This window comes from Bos mutus, unplaced genomic scaffold (genome assembly GCF_027580195.1).
Source record: "Bos mutus isolate GX-2022 unplaced genomic scaffold, NWIPB_WYAK_1.1 CTG1631, whole genome shotgun sequence".
NCBI lineage: Eukaryota > Metazoa > Chordata > Mammalia > Artiodactyla > Bovidae > Bos > Bos mutus.
Window position 1 is genome coordinate 1 of NW_027219086.1, and position 10,227 is coordinate 10,227.

The following is a 10,227-nucleotide window of genomic DNA, read 5'->3' on the forward strand; positions in this document are numbered from 1 at the left end:
GAGTGGAATTGCAGGCCTGAGACCAGGCAGTTGGCAGATTGGCATTCTTTGTCCTGATGGTCCCTTGACTCTGAATGTATCCGTGCACCAACACATCCCTGTTTGGCTGCCTACACAGCACACCTTCTTGCAGCAATTGAATGGTAGATGCCAGAATGATTGGCAGTGCTCCGGAGGCCTGGCCTCTTTCCCAGTACACCTGGTGCTCTTCCTCACACATGTGTTTTCTTGCCCCAGGCCAGGTTGAGTGGCCCAAAATGGAAGACTGTTGGCAACAGGTTACCCATCGCATATTCCGTGATAGCCAGCCTCTCGAGATGAATATCATGAATCCCCAGAGACAACTGGACAAGTGGCCCTTGCGTGTACAGATGGAACAACCATGGCGGTAAGCAGCCTTTCTTCAAGGAGACCTAGTGGTTTGGCTCCAGGGATCTGGGCATGGATTCACACTCTCACCTTCTGGGGTTTCCCTGGGGCATGCAAGGTCCCAGGGCCTGGCTTGGCTGCCCCAAGGCTGCAATCTGCACAGTCCTGAATGCTGACCTGATCAAGCTCACTGACTTTCCTGGGATGGAGGTGGTGACTTTGCTCATGCAGCACCTAGAGCACACGCGCTTGGATCGATGATGACTCCACAAATGCATTCCTTGGAAATCTGAACAAAATGAGGAGCCATCACTACCGTCTCTCATCGGAACTGAGGTCCAGCACGTGATTTCCAGTGGATCGAAGGGCCAGGGTCACATTTCATTTGCCCTGGGCGTGAGCAGCCAAGTGTGCAAGCTGAGGGTGATGGCCTCTTGTGGTATGGAGATGAGCCATGAGGAAAATGCCCTGACCTCCCAACCTCGGATATGGCTAGGACCATGAGTCATCTCTGGTTACATAAGGCCAACCAAGGCTTTTGTCTCCTGGTATGTATGATTCTGTTGGTAGCAGAGAAGTGGAAGCCATTTGAGAGTATCTGGACTGCCACTGAGTTTGTCAGCCACACTGCCTTTGCCTGAAAGTGTTTTCACTCATGTCCTGAAAGGAGTCATGGCGGACAAGTTTCTATGTCATGTTCTTCTGGGGACGGATGCCGCATAGTTTTTCTCCTGATGGTCAGAGGAGATCATTGGGCAGAGTGTTCAGGAGGTGGGCCAAGCTGATGGCCCTCGTCTGATTGTTTCTTTGGTTGGTATGTGAGTGGGCACTAGTGTTGGGAGAGTGAGCCTTGCAGATGCATTAGGGCATTTCCAAGGGTGAAAGTCCTGAGTCAACAGGAGGGACCTGCACATTGCTCTGAGGTGGGCAGTTGTCGGGAGAGCAAAGCTTGGGGATCGTGAAATGTGCCTCAAGTGGTGGTGGAACCCATGGATGGATGGGCAGGTGAATGGATCGCAAGTCAGTCAGGTTCCCTGAATTCTGGGTTGCCTTCAGGTTTGGTTGGAGTGAGAGTGGGGAAGGACTGTGGTGGCAGGTTCATAGGTTCATGGACTATTGAACAGTTGGCCTCTCCCGTGATTGGTTTCCTTTGCTGCAGACCTCCAGAGCCATAAGTGGTTCCCCAGGTGGTGTCTTATCTTGTCCTGGCCTGGGCGTCATATGAAGCAGAGGGGATGTTTTCTGTCCATCTTGCCATGTTCTCCCCACGTGCATGGAGTGAATTTGTGCCTCAAGACATCCCAGTGTCATTTCTATTCCCAGCCCACCTATCCTTGCCCAAGTTTAGTAACTCTTCCCAGAAATTAGCTGGCAGGGACCCTGTGGAAATAGGGGAGTCAGATGAGTGGCTACAGTTTTAAGGGCAGGAGAAGCTCTCTGGTGTGGTGCTTAGCAGCAAGGCTGTGCTCTTCTGTGAATCTGTAGCCAGAGGTGTTATGTGAGTTCAATCATTGTGCCTCTTTGCTGAGTTCCGTGGTGTCATGACTGGTGTTTCAGGATGGTCGTGAACAACCTGAGTTTCATATTGTGTCTGGGCTCATGGCAGTGATGTTACTGGCTCAAAAAGAACGAGGTGGCGTGACAAGTGACTCAGTTGCTCTAAAGGGTGGAGCCTCAGCATCTTTGTGCTTTGGAATGGCTCCAATGGCCTGTAGCTCTTCGTGTTTTTCAAGGAAGGGCTTTAGCATGGCTTTGACCAGGAGGCAGGCACGCTCATGTGTCAACCAGGCTGAGTCCACTGGGGCCCTTTGTCATGGGGGCTGAAAGCCATTTTCATGGATATGCTGCATATCAGAAGGGGCTTAATGACATGGAGGCCCTCAGGTACCTTTTATCCTTTCCCATGCTGGTGAGTCCATTGTGAGCAGAGTAGGTGCCAAGAGTGGGTGTGTTTCCCTGGAAGGTCAATGGCTATTAGGTGAAGGGCCCCATTCACCTGAGGGGGTCTCGAGGTTCTTGGGGACATCATTAAATTGTGTTGGCCAGGACAGTGCGTGGGTGGAAGTGCAGGCCTGAGACCAGGCAGTTGGCAGATTGGCATTCTTTGTCCTGATGGTCCCTTGACTCTGAATGTATCCGTGCACCAACACATCCCTGTTTTGCCTACACAGCACACCTTCTTGCAGCAATTGAATGGTAGATGCCAGAATGATTGGCAGTGCTCCCGAGGCCTGGCCTCTTTCCCCAGTACACCTGGTGCTCTTCCTCACACATGTGTTTTCTTGCCCCAGGCCAGTTGGTGGCCCAAAATGGAAGACTGTTGGCAACAGGTTACCCATCGCATATTCCGTGATAGCCAGACCTCTCGAGATGAATATCATGAATCCCCAGAGACAACTGGACAAGTGGCCTTTCGTGTACAGATGGAACAACCATGGCGGTAAGCAGCCTTTCTTCAAGGAGAGACCCTAGTGGTTTGGCTCCAGGGATCTGGGCATGGATTCACTCTCACCTTCTGGGTTTCCCTGGGCATGCAAGGTCCCAGGGCCTGAAGCTGGCACCCCAAGGCTGCAATCTGTGCAGTCTTGAATGCTGACCTGAGTTAGCTCACTGGCTTCCCTGGGATGGAGGTGGCGACTTTGCTCATGCAGCACCTAGAGCACACGCGGTTGGATCGATGATGACTCCACAAATGCATTCCTTGGAAATCTGACAAAATGAGTGAGCCATCACTACCGTCTCCTCATCGAACCGAGGGTCCAGCACGTGATTTCCAGTGGATCGAAGGGCCAGGGTCACATTTCATTTGCTCCTGGGGCGTGGCAGCAGCTGTGTGCCTGGAGGTGATGGCCTCTTGTGGTATGTGGAGATGAGCCTGAGGAAAATGCCCTGACCTCCCAACCTCGGGATATGGCTAGGGACCATGAGTCATCTCTGGTTATAAGGCCAATCCAAGGCTTTTGTCTCCTGGTATGTATGATTCTATTGGTAGCAGAAGTGGAAGCCATTTGAGAGTATCTGGACTGCCACTGAGTTTGTCAGCCACACTACCTTTGCCTGAAAAGTGTTTTTACTCCATGTCCTGGAAGGAGTCATGGCTTCGGACAAGTTTCTATGTCATGTTCTTCTGGGGACGGGATGCCGCATAGTTTTCTCCGATGGTCAGGGAGATCATTGGGCAGAGTCCAGGAGGTGGGTGGCTACTGATGGCCCTCTGCCTGATTGTTTCTTTGGTTGGTATGTGGTGGGCACTAGTGTTGGGAGAGTGAGCCTTGCAGATGCATTAGGGCATTTCCAGGGAAAAGTCCTGAGTCCAACAGGAGGGACTCCGCACATTGCTCTGAGGTGGGCAGTTGTCGAGGGAGAGCAAAGCTTGGGGATCGTGGAATGTACCTCATGGTGGTGGGAACCATGGATGGATGGGCAGGTGAATGGATCGCAGTCAGGTCAGGTTCCTGGAATTAAAGAAGGTTGCCTTCAGGTTTGCTGGTTGGGAGAGTGGGGAAGGACTGTGGTGGCAGGTTCATAGGTTCTGGACTATTGAACAGTTGGCCCTCCTGATTGGTTTCCTTTGCTGCAGACCTCCAGAGCCATAAGTGGTTCCCCCAGGTGGTGTCTTATCTTGTGTCCTGCCTGGGCGTCATATGAAACAGAGGGGATGTTTTCTGTCCATCTTGCCATGTTCTCCCCCGTGCATGGAGTGAATTTGTGCCTCAAGACATCCCAGTGTCATTTCTATTCCCAGCCCACCTATCCTTGCCCAGTTTGTAACTCTTCCAGAAATTAGCTGGCAGGGACCTGTGGAAATAGGGGAGTCAGATGAGTGGCTACAGTTTTAAGGGCAGGAGAAGCTCTCTGGTGTGGTGCTTAGCAACCAGGCTGTGCTCTTCTGTGAATCTGTAGCCAGAGGTGTTATGTGAGTTCAATCATTGTGCCCTCTTTGCTGAGTTCCGTGGTGTCATGACTGGTGTTTCAGGATGGTCGTGAACAACCTGGGAGTTTCATATTGTGTCTGGGCTCATGGCAGTGATGTTACTGGCTCAAAAAGAACAAGGTGGCGTGACAAGTGACTCAGTTGCTCTAAAGAAGGGTGGAGCCTCAGCATCTTTTGTGCTTTTGGAATGGCTCCAATGGCCTGTAGCTCTTCGTGTTTTCAAAGGAAGGGCTTTGGCATGGCTTTGACCAGGAGGCAGGCACGCTCATGTGTCAACCAGGCTGAGTCCACTGGGGCCCTTTGTCATGGGGCTGAAAGCCATTTTTCATGGATATGCTGCATATCAGAGAAGGGGCTTAATGACATGGAGGCCCTCAGGTACCTTTTATCCTTTCCCATGCTGGTGAGTCCATTGGGGAGCAGAGTAGGTGCCAAGAGTGGGTGTGTTTCCCTGGAAGGTCAACGCCATTAGGTGAAGGGGGGCCCCATTCACCTGAGGGTCTCGGGTTCTTGGGGGACATCATTAAATTGTGTTGGCCAGGACGGTAACGTGGAGAGGAATTGCAGGCCTGAGACCAGGCAGTTGGCAGATTGGCATTCTTTGTCCTGATGGTCCCTTGACTCTGAATGTATCCGCACCAACACATCCCTGTTTGGCTGCCTACACAGCACACCTTCTTGCAGCAATTGAATGGTAGATGCCAGAATGATTGGCAGTGCTCCCGGAGGCTGGCCTCTTTCCCCAGTACACCTGGTGCTCTTCCTCACACATGTGTTTTCTGCCCCAGGCCAGGTTGAGTGGCCCAAAAATGGAAGACTGTTGGCAACAGGTTACCCATCATATTCCATGATAGCCAGCCTCTCGAGATGAATATCATGAATCCCCAGAGACAACTGGGACAAGTGGCCCTGCGTGTACAGATGGAACAACCATGGCGGTAAGCAACCTTTCTTCAAGGAGACCTGGTGGTTTGGCTCCAGGGATCTGGGCATGGATTCACACTCTCACCTTCTGGGTTTCCCTGGGGCATGCAGGTCCCAGGCCTGAAGCTGGCTGCCCCAAGCTGCAATCTGCACAGTCCTGAATGCTGACCTGATCAAGCTCACTGACTTCCTGGGATGGTGGTGACTTTGCTCATGCAGCACCTAGAGCACACGTGCTTGGATCGATGATGACTCCAAATGCATTCCCTGGAAATCTGAACAAAATGGTGAGCCATCACTACCGTCTCCTCATCGGAACTGAGGTCCAGCACGTGTGATTTCCAGTGGATCGAAGGGCCAGGTCACATTTCATTTGCTCCTGGGGCGTGAGCAGCCAAGTGTGTGTTGAGGTGATGGCCTCTTGTGGTATGGAGATGAGCCATGAGGAAAATGCCTGACCTCCCAACCTCGGGATATGGCTGGGACCATGAGTCATCTCTGGTTACATAAGGCTAACCAAGGCTTTGTCTCCTGGTATGTATGATTCTGTTGGTAGCAGAGAAGTGGAAGCCATTTGAGAGTATCTGGACTGCCACTGAGTTTGTCAGCCACACTGCCTTTGCCTGAAAGTTTTTTCACTCATGTCCTGAAAGGAGTCGCGGCGGACAAGTTTCTATGTCATGTTCTTCTGGGGGACGGGATGCCGCATAGTTTTTTCTCCTGATGGTCAGAGGAGATCATTGGGCAAGAGTGTCCAGGAGGTGGGCCAGCTGATGGCCCCTCGCCTGATTGTTTCTTTTGTTTGGTATGTGAGTGGGCACACTAGTGTTGGGAGAGTGAGCCTTGCAGATGCATTAGGAGCATTTCAAGGTGAAAGTCCCTGAGTCAACAGGAGGGACCTGCACATTGCTCTGAGTGGGCAGTTGTCGGGGGAGAGCAAAGCTTGGGGATGGGTGGAAATGTACCTCAAGTGGTGGTGGAACCCCATGGATGGACGGGCAGGGTGAATGGATCGGCAGGTCAGTCAGGTTCCTGAATTCTGGGTTGCCTTCAGGTTTGGTTGGAGTGAGAGTGGGAAGGACTGTGGTGGCAGGTTCACAGGTTCATGGACTATTGAACAGTTGGCCTCTCCGTGATTGGTTTCCTTTGCTGCAGACCTCCAGAGCCATAAGTGGTTCCCCAGGTGGTGTCTTATCTTGTCCTGGCCTGGGCGTCATATGAAGCAGAGGATGTTTTCTGTCCATCTTGCCATGTTCTCCCATGTGCATGGAGTGAATTTGTGCCTCAAGACATCCCAGTGTCATTTCTATTCCCAGCCCACCTATCCTTGCCCAAGTTTAGTAACTCTTCCCAGAAATTAGCTGGCAGGGACCCTGTGGAAATAGGGGAGTCAGATGGTGGCTACAGTTTTAAGGGCAGGAGAAGCTCTCTGGTGTGGTGCTTAGCAGCAAGGCTGTGCTCTTCTGTGAATCTGTAGCCAGAGGTGTTATGTGAGTTCAATCATTGTGCCTCTTTGCTGAGTTCCGTGGTGTCATGACTGGTGTTTCAGGATGGTCGTGAACAACCTGAGTTTCATATTGTGTCTGGGCTCATGGCAGTGATGTTACTGGCTCAAAAAAGAACAAGGTGGCATGACAAGTGACTCAGTTGCTCTAAAGGGTGGAGCCTCAGCATCTTTGTGCTTTGGAATGGCTCCAATGGCCTGTAGCTCTTCGTGTTTTTTTCAAGGAAGGGCTTTAGCATGGCTTTGACAGGAGGCAGGCACGCTCATGTGTCAACCAGGCTGAGTCCACTGGGCCCTTTGTCATGGGGCTGAAAGCCATTTTTCATGGATATGCTGCATATCAGAGAAGGGCTTAATGACATGGAGGCCCTCAGGTACCTTTTATCCTTTCCCATGCTGGTGAGTCCATTTGTGAGGAGTAGGTGCCAAGAGTGGGTGTGTTTCCCTGGAAGGTCAATGGCTATTAGGTGAAGGGGCCCCATTCACCTGAGGTCTCGGGTTCTTGGGGGACATCATTAAATTGTGTTGGCCAGGACGGTACGTGGAGTGGAATTGCAGGCCTGAGACCAGGCAGTTGGCAGATTGGCATTCTTTGTCCTGATGGTCCCTTGACTCTGAATGTATCCGTGCACCAACACATCCCTGTTTGGCTGCCTACACACAGCACACCTTCTTGCAGCAATTGGATGGTAGATGCCAGAATGATTGGCAGTGCTCCCGGAGGCCTGGCCTCTTTCCCAGTACACCTGGTGCTCTTCCTCACACATGTGTTTTCTTGCCCCAGGCCAGGTTGAGTGGCCCAAAATGGAAGACTGTTGGCAACAGGTTACCCATCGCATATTCCATGATAGCCAGCCTCTCGAGATGAATATCATGAATCCCCAGAGACAACTGGACAAGTGGCCCTTGCGTGTACAGATGGAACAACAGCGATGTAAGCAGCCTTTCTTCAAGGAGACCTAGTGGTTTGGCCCAGGGATCTGGGCATGGGATTCACTCTCACCTTCAGGGGGTTTCCTGGGGCATGCAAGGTCCCAGGGCCTGAAAACAGCTGCCCCAAGGCTGCAATCTGCACAGTCCTGAATGCTGACCTGATCAAGCTCACTGACTTTCCTGGGATGGAGGTGGTGACTTTGCTCATGCAGCACCTAGAGCACACGTGCTTGGATCTGATGATGACTCCCACAAATGCATTCTTGGAAATCTGAACAAAATGAGTGAGCCATCACTACCGTCTCCTCATCGGAACTGAGGTCCAGCACGTGATTTCCAGTGGATCGAGGGCCAGGGTCACATTTCATTTGCTCCTGGGGCGTGAGCAGCCAAGTGTGCAAGCTGAGGGTGATGGCCTCTTGTGGTATGGAGATGAGCCATGAGGAAAATGCCTGACCTCCCAACCTCGGATATGGCTAGGGACCATGAGTCATCTCTGGTTACATAAGGCTAACCAAGGCTTTTGTCTCCTGGTATGTATGATTCTGTTGGTAGCAGAGAAGTGGGAAGCCATTTGAGAGTATCTGGACTGCCACTGAGTTTGTCAGCCACACTGCCTTTGCCTGAAAGTGTTTTTCACTCATGTCCTGGAAAGGAGTCATGGCTTCGGACAAGTTTCTATGTCATGTTCTTCTGGGGGACGGGATGCATATAGTTTTCTCCTGATGGTCAGAGGAGATCATTGGGCAGAGTGTCCAGGAGGTGGGCCAAGCTGATGGCCCCTCGTCTGATTGTTTCTTTGGTTTTGGTATGTGAGTGGGCACTAGTGTTGGGAGAGTGAGCCTTGCAGATGCATTAGGCATTTCAAGGGTGAAAGTCCTGAGTCAACAGGAGGGACCTGCACATTGCTCTGAGGTGGGCAGTTGTGGGGAGAGCAAAGCTTGGGATCGTGAAATGTACCTCAAGTGGTGGTGGAACCCATGGATGGATGGGCAGGTGAATGGATCGGCAAGTCAGTCAGGTTCCCTGAATTCTGGGTTGCCTTCAGGTTTGGTTGGAGTGAGAGTGGGGAAGGACTGTGGTGGCAGGTTCATAGGTTCATGGACTATTGAACAGTTGGCCTCTCCCGTGATTGGTTTCCTTTGCTGCAGACCTCCAGAGCCATAAGTGGTTCCCAGGTGGTGTCTTATCTTGTCCTGGCCTGGGCGTCATATGAAGCAGAGGGGATGTTTTCTGTCCATCTTGCCATGTTCTCCCCATGTGCATGGGTGAATTTGTGCCTCAAGACATCCCAGTGTCATTTCTATTCCCAGCCCACCTATCCTTGCCCAAGTTTAGTAACTCTTCCCAGAAATTAGCTGGCAGGGACCCTGTGGAAATAGGGAGTCAGATGAGTGGCTACAGTTTTAAGGGCAGGAGAAGCTCTCTGGTGTGGTGCTTAGCAGCAAGGCTGTGCTCTTCTGTGAATCTGTAGCCAGAGGTGTTATGTGAGTTCAATCATTGTGCCTCTTTGCTGAGTTCCGTGGTGTCATGACTGGTGTTTCAGGATGGTCGTGAACAACCTGAGTTTCATATTGTGTCTGGGCTCGTGGCAGTGATGTTACTGGCTCAAAAAGAACAAGGTGGCATGACAAGTGACTCAGTTGCTCTAAAGGGTGGAGCCTCAGCATCTTTGTGCTTTGGAATGGCTCCAATGGCCTGTAGCTCTTCGTGTTTTTCAAGGAAGGGCTTTAGCATGGCTTTGACCAGGAGGCAGGCACGCTCATGTGTCAACCAGGCTGAGTCCACTGGGGCCCTTTTGTCATGGGGCTGAAAGCCATTTTCATGGATATGCTGCATATCAGAGAAGGGCTTAATGACATGGAGGCCCTCAGGTACCTTTATCCTTTCCCATGCTGGTGAGTCCATTGTGAGCAGAGTAGGTGCCAAGAGTGGGTGTGTTTCCCTGGAAGGTCAATGGCTATTAGGTGAAGGGGGCCCCATTCACCTGAGGGGGTCTCGGGTTCTTGGGGACATCATTAAATTGTGTTGGCCAGGACGTGCGTGGAGTGGAATTGCAGGCCTGAGACCAGGCAGTTGGCAGATTGGCATTCTTTGTCCTGATGGTCCCTTGACTCTGAATGTATCCGTGCACCAACACATCCCTGTTTGGCTGCCTACACAGCACACCTTCTTGCAGCAATTGGATGGTAGATGCCAGAATGATTGGCAGTGCTCCCGGAGGCCTGGCCTCTTTCCCCAGTACACCTGGTGCTCTTCCTCACACATGTGTTTTCTTGCCCCAGGCCAGGTTGAGTGGCCCAAAATGGAAGACTGTTGGCAACAGGTTACCCATCGCATATTCCATGATAGCCAGCCTCTCGAGATGAATATCATGAATCCCCAGAGACAACTGGACAAGTGGCCCTTGCGTGTACAGATGGAACAACCATGGCGGTAAGCAGCCTTTCTTCAAGGAGACCTGGTGGTTTGGCTCCAGGGATCTGGGCATGGGATTCACACTCTCACCTTCTGGGGTTTCCCTGGGGCATGCAAGGTCCCAGGGCCTGAAGCTTGGCTGCCC

At 51.8% G+C, this 10,227-nt stretch overlaps 3 non-coding genes and 1 pseudogene across 3 annotated transcripts; all 4 read left to right on the top strand.

Annotated features, from left to right (window-relative positions):
- The first annotated feature begins 620 nt into the window (after positions 1 to 620).
- Positions 621 to 709, top strand: LOC138986800 (small nucleolar RNA SNORD116). Its single transcript, XR_011463446.1, has one exon. It is a non-coding gene; the product is annotated as a small nucleolar RNA SNORD116 (small nucleolar RNA).
- Positions 710 to 3,040: 2,331 nt separating this feature from the next.
- LOC138986801 (small nucleolar RNA SNORD116) lies at positions 3,041 to 3,130 on the top strand. The gene has a single exon (XR_011463447.1). It is a non-coding gene; the product is annotated as a small nucleolar RNA SNORD116 (small nucleolar RNA).
- Positions 3,131 to 5,466: 2,336 nt separating this feature from the next.
- On the top strand, positions 5,467 to 5,554 carry LOC138986802 (small nucleolar RNA SNORD116; annotated as a pseudogene).
- A 2,342-nt stretch (positions 5,555 to 7,896) lies between these two features.
- On the top strand, positions 7,897 to 7,988 carry LOC138986799 (small nucleolar RNA SNORD116). Its single transcript, XR_011463445.1, has one exon. It is a non-coding gene; the product is annotated as a small nucleolar RNA SNORD116 (small nucleolar RNA).
- The last annotated feature ends 2,239 nt before the right edge of the window (positions 7,989 to 10,227 follow it).